The sequence below is a fragment of the Neoarius graeffei genome, chromosome 11 (genome assembly GCF_027579695.1).
Source record: "Neoarius graeffei isolate fNeoGra1 chromosome 11, fNeoGra1.pri, whole genome shotgun sequence".
Lineage (NCBI taxonomy): Eukaryota > Metazoa > Chordata > Actinopteri > Siluriformes > Ariidae > Neoarius > Neoarius graeffei.
The window spans coordinates 13,849,768-13,865,865 of record NC_083579.1 but is presented as its reverse complement, the minus strand read 5'-3'; positions in this window follow the sequence as shown (position 1 = coordinate 13,865,865).

Below are 16,098 nucleotides of genomic sequence, written 5' to 3'. Positions count from 1 at the left end.
AGTACGGAGTCGCTGAAATTTTCATTATAGCAAATGCTGCAATTTGAGGAAATTGTGACCTTCCTTGACACAAGAGAGCTCAGCATCTCTGTACTGAGGCTTGCACGATACTGAGTTTTGTTTTTTACAACTAAACTGAAAATTCGTTCACAATCAGCATTGCTGTGAAATATTACACAGATCCCAAGCATTACCTTGGATAATTTGGCAAAGAGTTTGGTCCCTCCTCTTTCAATGGAGGAATGGGTGGCCTGCTGTAAGTGTGATAAGTGGTTTCACGAGTCATGTTTCAATGTTGTATGCTATGAGTGATTCCACGCTTATGGGTACTGAAATGGGGACATGAACTTATTTTTAAAAATTCACCTAAAACCATTTCTTTTTTTTTACCATCAGGTCACAAAACATGTAATCTTTAATGAATGATATGTTAAAAGATAACTTTAATTTTCTGAGATGTAATAAAAACATATTTATATGCCAAAGTCAGAACGTAACAGAAGTGTTGTGGACATATATATTCTCAATTTTAACAATGTAGAATTACTTTTTGAAACATAGGAAGGTGATGTTTTAGCAAATATAATTAATAAACGTGTAGTAGAATAAACATACACATTTTTTCAATAAGATTAACATGGTATATAGCTAGATTGTAATTAATTTGTAACAGACGCGTGATGGACAATCGTAACAGAAGTAATGTAACAGACATCATTTTGGAACTCATAGGCTTGACTTTGGCATATAAATGTTTTTATTACATCTCAGAAAATTAAAGTTATCTTTTAACATATCATTCATTAAAGATTACATGTTTTGTGACCTGATGGTAAAAAAAGAAATGGTTTTAGGTGAATAAGTTCATGTCCCCATTTCAGTACCCATAAGCGTGGAATCACTCATTATATATATATATATATATAGTTATTAAATGTTTATTCAAATACTACCTTTTTTACTTACTAGTTTATTCATTTACTACATTGTTATATTTTTTATGTTTGACATTAATTTGTTATAAATGTTTTAATATGCTTTAAAACAAAAAAAAAATTGTTTGTGGTCAATATATGGTCATCACACATTGTCCTACATACCAAACAAAGTGCCCCACTCAACCTGAATACATCAGCTTTGCTGAAGGGGGGTCAGATTGTGTTGAAGAATGTAAAAGGCTCTTATAAATTCACTGACTAGATTTTTTTTTTTTTTTTTTAATATGTTTATTGGACAAACCACAAAGAGAATCACAGTCAAAGTATAAAATGTTTACAGGCCATGGGTTTGTTTTTGTTTTTAAATCAAGAACCCAACACCCAAAACACCCACCCTCCCCAACCCAATAATTCCCATGAACTGAAAATGAAACTTAAAATATTATAAAGAAAGGGCAAATCGGCCTGAACTAGTAGATGCATATCTACCCATAAAGATACATACATATACACAAAGACAACAAAGACATTAAAATGAAGCAGAGTGAAAAATAAATAAATAAATAATAATAATAAACATAAAATAATGATACTACTACTAATAAAAAGCAAACAATTTAAAACAATATGTACAATAAATAAAAATAAAAAAAAGGGGGAAAGTGTCACTAGTCTTCAATGTCTAATTGTTGGTTTATGTTAAATAGATCATAGGAAAGGAGGGGCTCCCACGTTTTATAGAATGTTCTCAAAGATCCTCTAACAGTATGCTTTATTTTCTCTAGGTGTAGGAAAGACATAAGCTCTCCAAGCCAGGAACAAGAGCCAGGTGGTTTAGGGCTCTTCCAGTGAAGAAGTATTTGACGTTTGGCTATTAGTGCAGCAAATGCAATAACATCAGCTTGGTAACTGTTAAATTTCCCTAAAACAGGGGACACACCAAAAATTGCAATTAAAGGACATGGGGAGATAGGAATATTCAGGACTTCAGAGAGGGTGGTGAAGAAAGATAACCAGAAAGCATTAAGTTTGGTACAGGTGTAGAAAGTGTGTGTATGATCTGCTGGAGAGTGAGAACACCTGATGCAGAGATCATCCGCTTCAGGGAACAGTTTTTTCAGCCTGGCCCTGGTGTAGTGAAGTCTGAAAACCACTTTGAACTGAATAAGACTCATTCGTGCACAAATACAGGTGGTGTTAATCCTGGCCAAGACATCCATCCACCAGACATCTTCCAATGGAAGACCAAGTTCCTTTTCCCAATTCTCCTTAAGCCATAACAGAGGAGACAACTGGGATGAGAGGAGGAGATTGTGTATTGAGGAAATGCGGCTGTTTATAACTGGATTGTACATAATGTCTTCCAACAGAGTTTTTTCTGGCAATGTAGGGAAGGAAGTGAAATGAGTTTTTGCAAAGTCTCTTAATTGAAAATATCTAAAAAGACCTTGATTTGAGACACCACGGTTTTTGACCAGGTCAGCAAAGCTTACAAAAGAATTAACTGAGTATAGGTCATTGAAAGAGACCAGGCCCATATTTCTCCACAACATGAAGGTCTTATCTATACTGGAAGGTAAGAACAAGTGATTATTGCAGATGGGAAGAAGGACAGATGGAGCTTTTAAACCAAAGTGATTTCTAAACTGCTTCCAGATTTTTAAGGAGGAACGCACCAAAGGATTATTAGTGTGTTGAGAAGGGCGTATAGAGAGAGGACCAAAAAGCAAGGCTGGTAGTGAAGATGTAATGCAAGAGTTTGCTTCTATTACACACCAGTTAATGTCTGGGTAATGACACCATTTCTTAAGCATTTGAATGTTAGCGGCCCAATAGTATAACAGCATGTTTGGTAGAGCAAAACCCCCAACCAGCTTGGGTCTCTCTAACATTCTTTTCTGAATCCTGGGGATCTTGCCATTCCAAATAAAAGAGGACACACTTCTGTCCAGTGACTTAAAAAAAGATTTCGGAAGAAAAAGAGGGAGTGTCTGAAACAGAAATAAGATACGGGGTAACACATTCATTTTAATTGTCTCAATTCGGCCAACAAGAGAAAGGGGTAAAGCATGCCATCTCTGAAGATCTGCTTTTATATTCTCAACAAGTTTTATGAAATTGTTTTTATGAAGAGAGCTAAGTGAATGAGAGATATTGACGCCTAAATATTTAAAGCTATTAGGGGATAACTGAAAGGGTAGTGTACCTGGAGGGATTAATTTAGCAGATTGATTGACAGGAAAACAGAGACTCTTATCAATGTTCAATTTATAACCTGAGAATGTTCCAAATGTCTTAAGTAAATCCACTATTTTCTCAGTGCAGTTAAGAGGGTCACACACATATAACAATAAATCATCGGCATAGAGCGAGACTCTATGTTCAAGGCCTCCTCTAATAATACCAGAGAATAGTGGGGAAGTTCTCAAGGCAATTGAAAGTGGTTCTATGGCTATTGCAAATAATAAAGGTGACAAGGGACACCCCTGACGTGTGCCACGTGTTAGAGGGAAGGCAGGAGATATATCAGAGTTGGTTTTAACACTAGCAGTTGGGGCAGAGTACAGAAGACGAATCCAAGAAATGAATTTAGTTCCAAACCCAAACCTGTGCAATACAGAAAATAAGTAATTAAATTCTACGCGATCAAACGCTTTTTCTGCGTCAAGGGAAATGACCAGCTCAGGGGTTGGAGAGGCAGAAGGAGATAAAACCACGTTCAAGAGTCTGCGTACACTAAATGATAGTTGACGGCCCAGGATAAAACCTGTTTGGTCTTCTGAAATAATTTTAGGGAGACATGTCTCCAGTCTACGTGCTAGCACCTTCGCCAGAATTTTAACATCGTTGTTAAGAAGACTGATGGGTCTGTAGCTGCCGCATAGATTTGGGTCCTTGTCTTTCTTTAATATAAGGGAAATCAAAGCCTGATTGAGAGTTGGAGGTAAAATTCCCTGCTCCAATGAGTCATTATAAACATCCAGTAGTAAAGGGGCTAGTTGAATAGAAAACTTCTTAAAAAACTCCACTGGATAGCCATCTGGGCCAGGGGCTTTGTTACTCCGCATTTGGGCTATGCAGGAGGTGATTTCTTCTAACTTAAGGGGTTCATCTAAACTTCCCGACATATCCTCACTTAAAGTTGGAAATTCTAAGTTATCTAGAAATGAGTCCATGGAAAAGCTATTAGAAGGAGGTTCTGATTGGTAAAGAGTAGAATAGAAAGAGGAAAAGGCGGAATTTATGGAGGCGGGGTCTGTAGTCAGATTATGAGAAGTGTCATAAATCTGTGAAATAAAACGTGAAGCATATTCGTGTCTCAACTGTGAGGCTAAAAGGCGGCCAGCTCTATCCCCATGCTCATAATATGTGGCTCTTGTGCGCTGCAATAGGTATTCTGCTTTCCCAGTGGATAATAGGTCAAACTCAGTCTGCAACTGTAAGCGCTTGGCAGTTAAATCAGGATTAATTGATAATGCCTGTTGCCTATCTATATTTAGAATGGCATCTGTTAATTCTTGCTGCTTCAATCTTCTATTTTTAGCTAAATTAGAACTAAAAGATATAATACTCCCTCTAATGAAGGCTTTTAATGTTTCCCATAAGAGTGATGGCGATACATGCTCAGATCTATTAGTATCTAAGAAAAAATTAATGTTTGTAGAAACATAATCACAAAAATCAGAATCAGCAAGCAAGCTGGAATTAAGCCTCCAACCACCTTTATGACTGAGGGAACTTAATGGTAAACACAGGTCTAGAATGTGGGGGGCGTGGTCAGAAATTACAATGGCGGAGTATTGTGTAGTACCAACAAGAGGTAGAAGAGATTTATCAATAAAAAAATAGTCAATACGTGAGTAAACCTTATGGACAGGAGAATAGTAGGAGAAATCCTTCGCGCTGGGATGGAAAAAGCGCCAGGGGTCAACACATCCAATTTGTTCCATGAAAGTTTTTAACGCCTTAGACATAGCTGATGGTGTTACTGTTTTAGACTGAGAGCGATCAATAGCAGGGTTAGTGACACAGTTAAAGTCTCCACCCAGGATTAGCTGATGAGTATCCAAATTTGGTAAATGAGAAAAAACAGTGGACATGAAATTTGGGCAATCCCAGTTTGGTGCGTATAAGTTCGCTAAAACCACAGGAGTTTTAAAGAGCAAGCCAGAAACTATAATATAACGGCCACAGGGATCAGAGTGTATCTGGTCAGGAGAAAACTGAATTCTTTTATGAATTAAAATAGCCACGCCTCTGGATTTACTATTAAAATTGGAGTGAAAAATCTGACCAACCCAAGGTTTGCGTAGTCTCACCTGATCTTCCCTGCGCAAGTGCGTCTCCTGCAAAAAAGCTATACCAGTAAAAAGGCTCTTTAAGTGTGAGAGAACTTTACATCGTTTAATTGGCCCACCTAACCCACGTACATTCCAGGTAACTATTTTAATGGGGTGCCTATTCGACCCACCTTGCATTGTAGAGGAAGTTGACATCTATATCAAGTCTTGGAGATAATTAGTTCTACATGAATCATATGGGAGCTGTATCAGAGACAATTTAAGTAAAAATGGGGATTCGTGACACAAAGTTAAAAGGAAGGTAAAAAAATAAATAAAAGAGAAAGAAAAACAAGAAGGAAAAATTACACAAAAAAGAGACAATTGGCCTAAGAGAAAAACCACCCAACCCCCCAACCCCCACAACCCCAAAATTGAAACAGTAAACATAACAGACAAATGATTCTGAAGCTCGTCCGCCAGAGCGGCGAGTAGCCAGAAATGGTAAACATGCATCCGATTAATTGTGTTGTGTTAATCCTGCTCCTGAACTAAAAAGGCATTATACATTGAACCAGCAAATAATCAAGTGAGGAAATAAATGGAGCTGTAAGGAGAGAGAACACGTCATTGAAAAGCAAACAGCAAGATAGCCACTAAAGGCGACCTCAAAGAGTGCAGTGTTGCCAGCACCAGTTGCTTTAACCCAGATATCTGAGTAAAAATAAACCCCTCTGGATCACATAGTAAACTAAGCGTCAAAGAGAAAAATGACTGCTAAAAAATTATAAGAACACAAAAGGGGAGAAAAACTGAAAAGTCTTTTGCAGTTCACTATGTCAGGGTAAACATTCAGCCCCTAAATGTTCTTTCTTAACAAATAAACCAGCCAGCCAAAGGCTGGCTATCACCTGCGGTCAGCGCGTTGCTTAATCGGACGGGTCCGCGGCAGATGAGTCCTCCGTAATTGGAACCAGTGGCTGTATACGGTCAGTGGTTGAGATGTGTCGCTCGTAGAATGCCTCTGCGTCCGCTGGGGAGTCGAAGGTGTGCACTCTGTTCCTGTAAGTGAGACGGAGACGGGCTGGGTAGATCATGCCAAACTTGACGCCTTTTTTGTAGAGGAGCCCTTTGACATCGTTAAAGGCTGAGCGCTTCTTCGCCACTGCTGCGCTGAAATCCTCGAAAATTCTGATTCGGTGGCCCTCGTATGAAATATCTTTGTGCGCTTTTGCCCACTTCAGCACCGTTTCCTTTTCAAGGAATCTATGAAACCTAACAATCAGAGCGCGCGGGGCTGCTCGTTTGTTGGGCTGGTTCTGTAAGCTCCTGTGAGCGCGATCCAATACAGGTAGTTCAGACAACAGTCCGCCCAGCAGGGTATGGAACATTTTGGCCATAAAGTCTCTGCAGTCCTTCCCCTCGGTACCCTCCGGTAGTCCCAGGACACGGAGGTTTTGACGCCTAGATCTAGATTCCAAATCTTCCACCTTAGTTTGGAGCGCAGCATTCTCCTCCATTAATGTTTCCACCGTTGATTGAAGCACGCACATATCATGCTCGAGCTGCGTAACGCGGTCGCTATGGTCAGTTAGGGTAGACTCCATTTCCCTGATTGTACCAGCCTGAGTAACTAGCGTAGACTCTATCGACTCCACAGAAGAACGCACAGACTCCAACGAGCTGCTCAACAGAGTAGTCAGTTCGTCAGTCATTGTTTTTCGGAGTTTTTCAAGCTCCACAACCAGTGTCTCAGTGGTTAGCGGAGGACTATCCGCCATGTTGCTAGCAGCAGATTTGTCGGTCGGGGACGGCGTTGTTCTTCCACTGGTTTTCCTCATCTTGCGCATTACTCTTTGTCCTGCAAATAGCTGTAAAGTACTAGTATATTCCAATATCACTCCTAATGTAAGAGGCGTGAAAGGTAAAGGCACTTTCGTTAAGTTATAAACTGGAAAGTATCGGAGCTCAGGCTCACACGTCTTAACACCACATCGCGCAACCGGAAGTCCTCTTCACTGACTAGATTAATTTCCCCTTTGATATGTTATTAACAATCTATTTAAAGAAAACATACATTTGAATCATTATAATGGATTTAGATTGTTAAAACTGCATTTTATTTAAAAAAAAGTGTCCCACTTTACCTGAATTTACCCTATCCATTGCAACAGATTGGTGGTTGTAGCCAATAGAAAAACGTTAAGCTGTTTATATCTAATGTATTTAGTATTCACACATTTTTTGTAGGATATTAATCATCGTTTCCTCAACTTCAACAATCTCCGATGTCTGTTCACTTAATATCAGGATATTCTATTAACGTGAAGCCAACTATGAATAATAACCCCGCCGCTATCCTTTATCATAGCTACATGTATGACAAAAAAATGCGAGCCAGCGCATTACACCGAGTGCAGCGTAAGATGGCGGCCCCGCGTCTCGTCAGCGCTGTTAGAATTTACATTGGATGCTCTGTCTACGTAATAGGATGTCTATGGCTCTCTCTCTCTCACACACACACCCACCCCTCCCGGCTACTTATCAATATCGGTTTATTGGGCTGACCTAATGTTTTTATTTTACCTTTCCAGTGATCTTTGCAGAATATGGATTGTTGACTATCGATGAAATAAATCTCTCTTCTCTAACCGACGTTTCAATCCCCGACTCGCTCTAGCCACCTGACCTCTGGCTGCACCGCTGCACTCAAGTCAGAGACGCGAAGGAGGAAGGGGAGGGGTGAAGAGGGCGGAGCCACACGCTCTGGAAGAGGGGCGGGGGGATTGGGCAAAGCGTTCCATTCTGGCTTTGAGTTTTCTCACAGATCAGCGGTATCAACTTCAGCGAGAACTTGACTGAAATGCGAGTTCGGACGATATGCGTACTTTTTAATGTGAAAACGTACAGTCGTACAATGAGGTAAAAATTCCTAGCGGCTAAGCAAGATGCGTACAGGTTGGCAGGTACGCACACCGCGCACACAAAGGAATCCAGCAGGTCTAACTGACGTCACACTCTCAACTGAATGACTACCTTCTGGTCACAAGAGGTCGCACTGAGTCCACAAAAGGAAAAATCCCAAGTCGATAAAGTCTCGTGGGACTAACACGTGATGGACAAGCATTTCTGAGAAGTAAAACAATGTCTTAGATGCCAGTTTAACGTCCAAATTAAAGCTATAAGGTTAAAATACCACAAACATGATTAAAATCCCAAACAACGAGTCGGTAGCTTAAGAAAAGGGGACATTATAACTCATTTACAATTCCTACCATTAGTAGCCTGCGCCATGCATATCAACCTTTGAGCTACTAGCGCTGTTTAATTGGAATTAAATACTTTAAACTCTGTCTGTACTTATACATACTTGCATCCAGTATCCCACATATAACCACTTGTTTCATTTACCATATATTTCCAATTACAGGCTATCATAAAATCGACTATATCAGCGAATTCTCTGGAGATAATGGAAGGCATGCACGTCTTACCTCAGGACCGAGAACAGGAAATGGCCAGACACAGGAAGGGACTTCACAGTACTCCATCGAGGTCATAATAAAAGCCCGGCGTCAAGCTCGTTACAGAAATCGTGTACTCTGGTAGAACCTTAGCCTATGAAATGGCGTGAAAAGGACACGGGTGCGTTTTAGGTTACTCAAAATATATTAGGCATATGGTTCTGATGAATGCCTATAATTCAATCCCTACTGCAAAAGTTATGAAAAGCTATGAATGAGATACCACAATGCATGCTGATGTATGTTGCAGGCAACTACGCCTCATTTCGTCCCTAGAATATGTAAAACACTAGACATGTATTAACTATAGACCACATTTACGCACACACGCGCTTGTAACCGTTGGCCTATTTATGATCTAAATTGTCTGTAAATCCTAGCTTGCAAAAACAGCAGTTTCAACAAGCTCAATAATGCTGACGTGGTGCAACTTTTTTTTTCCTCGCTTGGTCAGAAATAAATGTGTCTTATTGTTGACCTGATATATATGTGACAGCTCGCCCGCTCCATCAGACATCTGCAGCTACGAGCAAAACGGGCCATAATAAATAATGACTTACGCCTGCGCTTGGGGCCAACCAATACGTTGTAAATATTCAGGCAACAATACTGCACTTTTTGTTTAATTTGAACTAGGTGTCGCAAGAACGCGTCAATCTACGGCAGAGGTGACACACATTACACATGCATTCTCATCGAATCTGTTTTTGTTACCAGTATATTCTTTTAAAAACTTTTTTTCCAGAACACAAACTCGCAACTGCCGCCTCTTAAATGTTTATTTTGATCTCTTCTCAGCTTCCTCCAAGTGCGCGGTGTAGTAATTGCCTGTTGCTCGATACAGTCCTCAACAACGTCCGCTCTGCCACTCGGTTCGTCATTGGCTCTCACGTTCAGCAGTGTAGCCGGTCAGGCAACAAGAACGTCGCCGCACGCTTCTTCCTTTGTCCGCAGTGACACACGTTGACAGTAGCAGACCCATTATGTGCTTGAACTAATCTGAAACAGCGAGAATAAATGTTACTTCAATGTGGGCTAAATAGTCTACTGTTGAAACAATTCAGAGAACCACTTGCAGAGCAACCACAAGCACTGAAAAGTGAGTCATTTATTTATATAGGCGTCTTCATGTTATGCGCTTTGAACATTAAACATTAACACCTGTGCCGAAGCAGTGGTACAGCTGGAACCAGCTAGAGCGCATTCCACATTTTCGACATGTGTTATTAAAAACCCCAAGTACCAAAATTTCGAAGTTGATTCGTGGCCTGTTTAGGGAACATCTTACCTTATACCAAATACACTGCTGTCACCAGCATCACCTAAGCTATGCCGAGCAGTGCGCAAAGTGAGCAGTGCGGTCAATGTTTCACTCTGTTCATTTGCTAATTGATCAGAACCTTCAAGGTTAAAAACTGTACAGCTTCACAATGTCAAAAGACTGAAGACACATTTTGTCTTTGCAAGAGCGATCGCATTTGTTTGTCAGTTTGATTTGTTAGTTCCTCACACAAGTTCATATTCACAAGTTTAACATCCCCGAATGTCAAAGACATCAGGCATATTATTTCATTGCCAGCGCTGTTGCATTTGTTGTCAGAGTTTGATTTGCTAATTGCTCACACCCGTTAAGATTCAAAAGTTTAACTTTTACCAATGTCAAAGGCTGAAGGAGAATTATTTCTTTCAGAGAGCATTTCTTGTCAGCGGTTAAGTGACGGATTGCACCTGTTACAACACAACACACCAAAATCAGTTTTAAGATTAACAGCAGTTTATTAAAGGAGTAAGAGCAAAACATTACAAATAGACGCCGGATTCGACAAGAGCATGAAAAAAAATCCGACTGAAAATCTAAGAGCATCTAACTCGTTTTCAGAACACACCAAGACGAGCATAGCAAACGGCAATAGCCAAACAGTAAAAGAACAGCGATCGGCAGTGTCCGTTGCCCGCTTCACCCATCAGTCCTCGCAATGGTCAAACAGTTCTTCCAGAGCCAAGTCCCCCTGGCCGCCTTCCGCCCCATACGCAACGGGCGGCGCAGCGGGCTCCGCCGAGCGCGCAGAAACAAAAGCCAGGACCAAGCCCTCCCCGTTGGTGGTGACCTCCACCTCGCCCTGACCAATGACGTGCTCCTCCAGGACCGAGCCGTCGTGAGCTGAGGCAGAGAGGAAGTTGTCCCGGACGTACTTAAAGACGGCCGCGTTTGTGAGGGTACCGGAGAGCTCCTCGCCATCACCCTGCACGATGAGAACGCCAGCGTAAGTGAAGGTGTAGGACTTGCTCAGCTGCAGAATTCCGCATCTCTGGCAACGGTGTGTGGTGCTCCTCTGGGCCACGTTGTCTTGGTTGGCATGGCACCTGCGGCACCGGGGCTTCACCGCGATCTGCACGCCGGTCACCTGTCCTCGGACTGTCTGCTCAACGCCGGCAGACACTGGCGCCATCGACAACGGTTGGCCGACCTCCGGTATCCTCGTTATGGCAGTGGAGAGAGTAGTGGTGAGCACTGTGGCGTCCGCTTGCTTCCTGGTGGCAGGCCCTCGAAGCGGTATGACCTGCCCTCTTGTACGGAGACGATCTGGGCCCCCCACACGCTCAGCGAAGTCTGCCCCGTCGGGTCGCACACCGCAAACTCGGTCACCTCCATCGGGTCGCCGTTCAAGGGCACCACCCGGCTACCTGTGGCCTGCACGATCTTCACGTCAACAACGCCGACCTGCGAAAACACAAACGGGGCACGAGTAAGCTGCGTGAACCTTTACCTTTAAAATAAATAAATAAATATATATATATATATTTTTTTTTTTAATACGCCTTGCGCGGTCTGGCGCCTCATACTTACTCTCTGACGAGGACCCAGGGACAAAATCTCGGCCACGGTCTTTTTCTCGGAAGAGCGAAGCTCCCGGTGCCCAAAGGGTAGCTTCTCCGCTGCCTCCACTCGGCTCCTGCCTGTAAGCATGACATCGTACCCGCCAGCATCGGACTGACCTGCAGCCAAAGACAAAAGAAAAACATCAGTGCACCGGCCTTAGCCATCAAGCGTGTTTTTATTCAACGAAGGCGCTGGATGGAGAGACAACTTACTGATGGCCTTGCGGCAGTCCACCAACTTCACCGCCTGATGATTCTCGCTGGCCTGCACGCACGCCGCCCGCTTTTCCGGCGAGAAGCACACGACTCTTCGGTACTCTGCCTGGCCGGTCTGGACGCTGGCTTCGAAGTAGCGATTGTTCTTTCGGGACACCTTCACCGGGGACACGCTGTGCAGGTAACCCACGACTGACTCGCTTTCGCCCTCACCGGTGCAGCGGGCGCGCTTGGAAGGACTGGCCATATTTGCTCTTTCCTCGGGCGCAGTTTGACCAAACTTCTCTGCCACGACTTGATCAGATTGACCCCTTTATATAGCCCGTCGTACTGGGCGTTGTCCTCCATCAGCTGTTGCTCTGTAAGTAACCATTTGCAACATCAGACCACATAGGTCCGCCCCTTCCCATATTTCTCGCTGGGGGGGCAGACTCCCTCATTCAATCACGCACCATATAGGCGTAACATATTTAGATAAGCCTTTTTTTTTTTTTTGCGCAGGCATTATCCTATTAGGCATATGGCTCTGATGAATGCATATAATTCAATCCCTACATAAAAAGTTATGAAAAGCTATCAAACAATCAGATACCGCAGTGCATGCTGATGTACCTTGCAGGCAGGAACGCCTCATGTATTCCCTGGGCTATCTAAAACACTAGACATAGCCTACATGAACGCACGCACACGCTTGTATACGCCTATTTATGATCTAAAATGTCTGTAAATCATAGCCTGCAAAAACAGCAGTTTCAACAAGCTCAATAATGCTAACGTGGTGCTGCTTTTTTCCCCTCATCACTTGGTCAGAAATAAACGTGTATTTAGCGTTGGCCTGCTATGTGACAGCTCGCCCGCTCCATCAGGAGTCTGCACCTGCGAGCAAAACGGGCCGTGACAAACAGAGCCGGCCCGTGGCATAGGCAATATAGGCAAATGCTAAGGGCGCTGCGTCCATCCAGGGGCGCAGAAACGGGGGGAGAAAAATTATGACTTCCACTATTCTGAAAACGAGTCAGCATTATAATGTCTTAGCCTAATTTAATTGTACAGCATGCATAACGTAGATAACTGACATAGATCTGTTGCTTGTTTTGAATATGGCTGCACTTGGAGCAGTCTGTCGGTGTCGTTGAGCAGTCTGGGCTGAAGTAAAGGTCTTTTATGCACCGAACACGTTTCGCAGCGAGATATTCCAATGGTGCCTGGCACGTTTTTTTTTTTTAAATAAAGCAAAGTTGCTTTGTTGATCTGTGTTCTCATTAAAATGACAGTTTAGCAGCTCATTCAAGCAACCATGTTGCGAAGAGCTTCCTGGAGGAAAATATAATAAACGCGTTGAAAACAAGAAACAATCTCAGTGCGTCAAGACTGCAGGGAAACGAACCAAGCACTCAGATGTGTTCTCTTTACCAGCGCCGGCGATTGCTATAGGCGACCTAGTGTGCCCAGGGGCGCCAAGGGCGACCAAAACCCCACCAAAAAGGAGGGATGGAGTTATTGAATGGAGATGTTACCAAGTGCATCAGTGGTGTACAGTGTTTTCAACCATTGTGCTGCCGAACTCTAGTACCGCGGAACACTAGTGTGCCGTGAGAGATCAAGTGCACCGTGGAAAATTATAGAATGACTGTATATTGTAAATATTGGCAACAGCGTTTTAGTTTCAGTCAACATTTTCTATTGGTGATGTGCCTTGAGATTTTTTCATTGAAAAAAGTGCGCCCTGGCTCATGAAAGGTTGTAAACCTTTTTTACAACACCTCTGATGCGGCTGGGGATGTAGAAATACGCGCTCCTTACCTCTGCTGTTACACTACCTGTGACAGTAGCTTCTGCTGAAAGAAGCTTTTCAAAATTAAAACTGCTGAAGACATACTTAAGGTCAACAATGAGTCAAGAACGTCTGAATGGGCTTGCTTTGATGAACATCAACCAAGAGATCTCAAGAGAAATATCATTTGATGATATTATCAAGGAATTTGCCATTAGCAAGACCAGACGAGTCCCATTGTAATGTTACTTCAATAACAAAGTACCCATAATAGCACTTTTGTTTGAAAATACAGCCCATTGATGTCGTAACAGGGTGCTTAAGTTTGCACAATTTAGAATTGTAGAATTTTTTATTCATTTAATTTGTTAATTCTTCAGAGATGACTTAACTTTTAATAGCAAAAAATAAACTAAAAATAATTTCTTGTTTATTGTCCATGCACTACACTTTGAACAGGGTGCGGAAGAGTTTTTGCCCATTATATGGAGATATGTATTGAATTTGTGTGGTGTACTTTGTGACACTTTATGTGAATAATGATAACAATAATAACAATAATGAAAAAGATAAAAATGACTTCTTGTTTATTGTCCATGCACCGTACATTGTTTAATAGTAATAGAATAGAGTGATTAGATTAAAGTGTTATTTAGATGTTATTAGAGGGTTTTTTTCCTTGGGGGGGGCACCAAAACTCAATCTCGCCGAGGGCAGCCAAAGACCTAGAGCCGGCCCTGGTGATAAATAATCAGTAATGACATGTAGAAGGCTGCTCTTATGAAGTGGCCTATACGTTGCAGATATTCAGGCAACAAAACATGTTTATTTTGATCTCTTCTCAGATTCCTCCAAGTGCGCGGTGTAGTAATAGCCTGACGCTCAAAACAGTCCTCCACAACGTCCGCTCTGCCACTCGGTTCGTCATTGGCTCTCACGTTCAGCTGGGTAGCCGATCAGGCAACAAGAACGTCGCCGCACGGTTCTTGCTTTGTCCGCAATGACAGACGCTGACATATGACAGTAGCAGGCCCATTATGTGATTAATCTAATCCGAAACAGCGAGAATTAATGTTACTTTAATGTGGGCTAAATAGTCCACAATAAGTACATCTCACAATGCACTCTTGGTAGAGCACCAAGGCGCCAATTTACCCAGGATCCGTTGCACGTCAACTATATCTAAAAAATAAAATAGGCTATACAAAAACGAAATAAAGGTTCATTTAAACCTACTCCTCTCTTTAGCATGGCATAAAAGTCACAACATTAATATACTTTTGGCACCTTCACGTCAGTCGTCTTTAAAACTATACATTAAAATCAAACTTGTGGAGGTGGCAATTTAACAGTATAATCTTGTGTATCTTATGATAAATAATCAGTAATGACATGTAGAAGGCTGCTCTTATGAAGTGGCCTATACGTTGCAGATATTCAGGCAACAAAACATGTTTATTTTGATCTCTTCTCAGATTCCTCCAAGTGCGCGGTGTAGTAATAGCCTGACGCTCAAAACAGTCCTCCACAACGTCCGCTCTGCCACTCGGTTCGTCATTGGCTCTCACGTTCAGCAGTGTAGCCGATCAGGCAACAAGAACGTCGCCGCACGCTTCTTGCTTTGTCCGCAATGACAGACGCTGACAGTAGCAGGCCCATTATGTGCTTAAACTAATCCGAAACAGCGAGAATAAATGTTACTTCAATGTGGGCTAAATACTGTTGAAACAATTCAGAGAACCACTTGCAGAGCAACCACAAGCACTGAAAAGTGAGTCATTTATTTATATAGGCGTCTTCATGTTATGCGCTTTGAACATTAAACATTAACACCTGTGCCGAAGCAGTGGTACAGCTGGAACCAGCTAGAGCGCATTCCACATTTTCGACATGTGTTATTAAAAACCCCAAGTACCAAAATTTCGAAGTTGATTCGTGGCCTGTTTAGGGAACATCTTATCTTATACCAAACTCCTGATGGAGCGGGCGAGCTGTCACATAGCAGGCCAACGCTAAATACACGTTTATTTCTGACCAAGTGATGAGGGGAAAAAAGCAGCACCACGTTAGCATTATTGAGCTTGTTGAAACTGCTGTTTTTGCAGGCTATGATTTACAGACATTTTAGATCATAAATAGGCGTATACAAGCGTGTGCGTGCGTTCATGTAGGCTATGTCTAGTGTTTTAGATAGCCCAGGGAATACATGAGGCGTTCCTGCCTGCAAGGCACATCAGCATGCACTGCGGTATCTGATTGTTTGATAGCTTTTCATAACTTTTTATGCAGGGATTGAATTATATGCATTCATCAGGGCCATATGCCTAATAGGATAATGCCTGCACAAAAAAAAAAGGGGGCTTATCTAAATATGTTACGCCTATATGGTGCGTGATTGAATGAGGGAGTCTGCCCCCCCAGCGAGAAATATGGGAAGGGGCGGACCTATGTGGTCTGATGTTGCAAATGGTTACTTACAGAGCAAC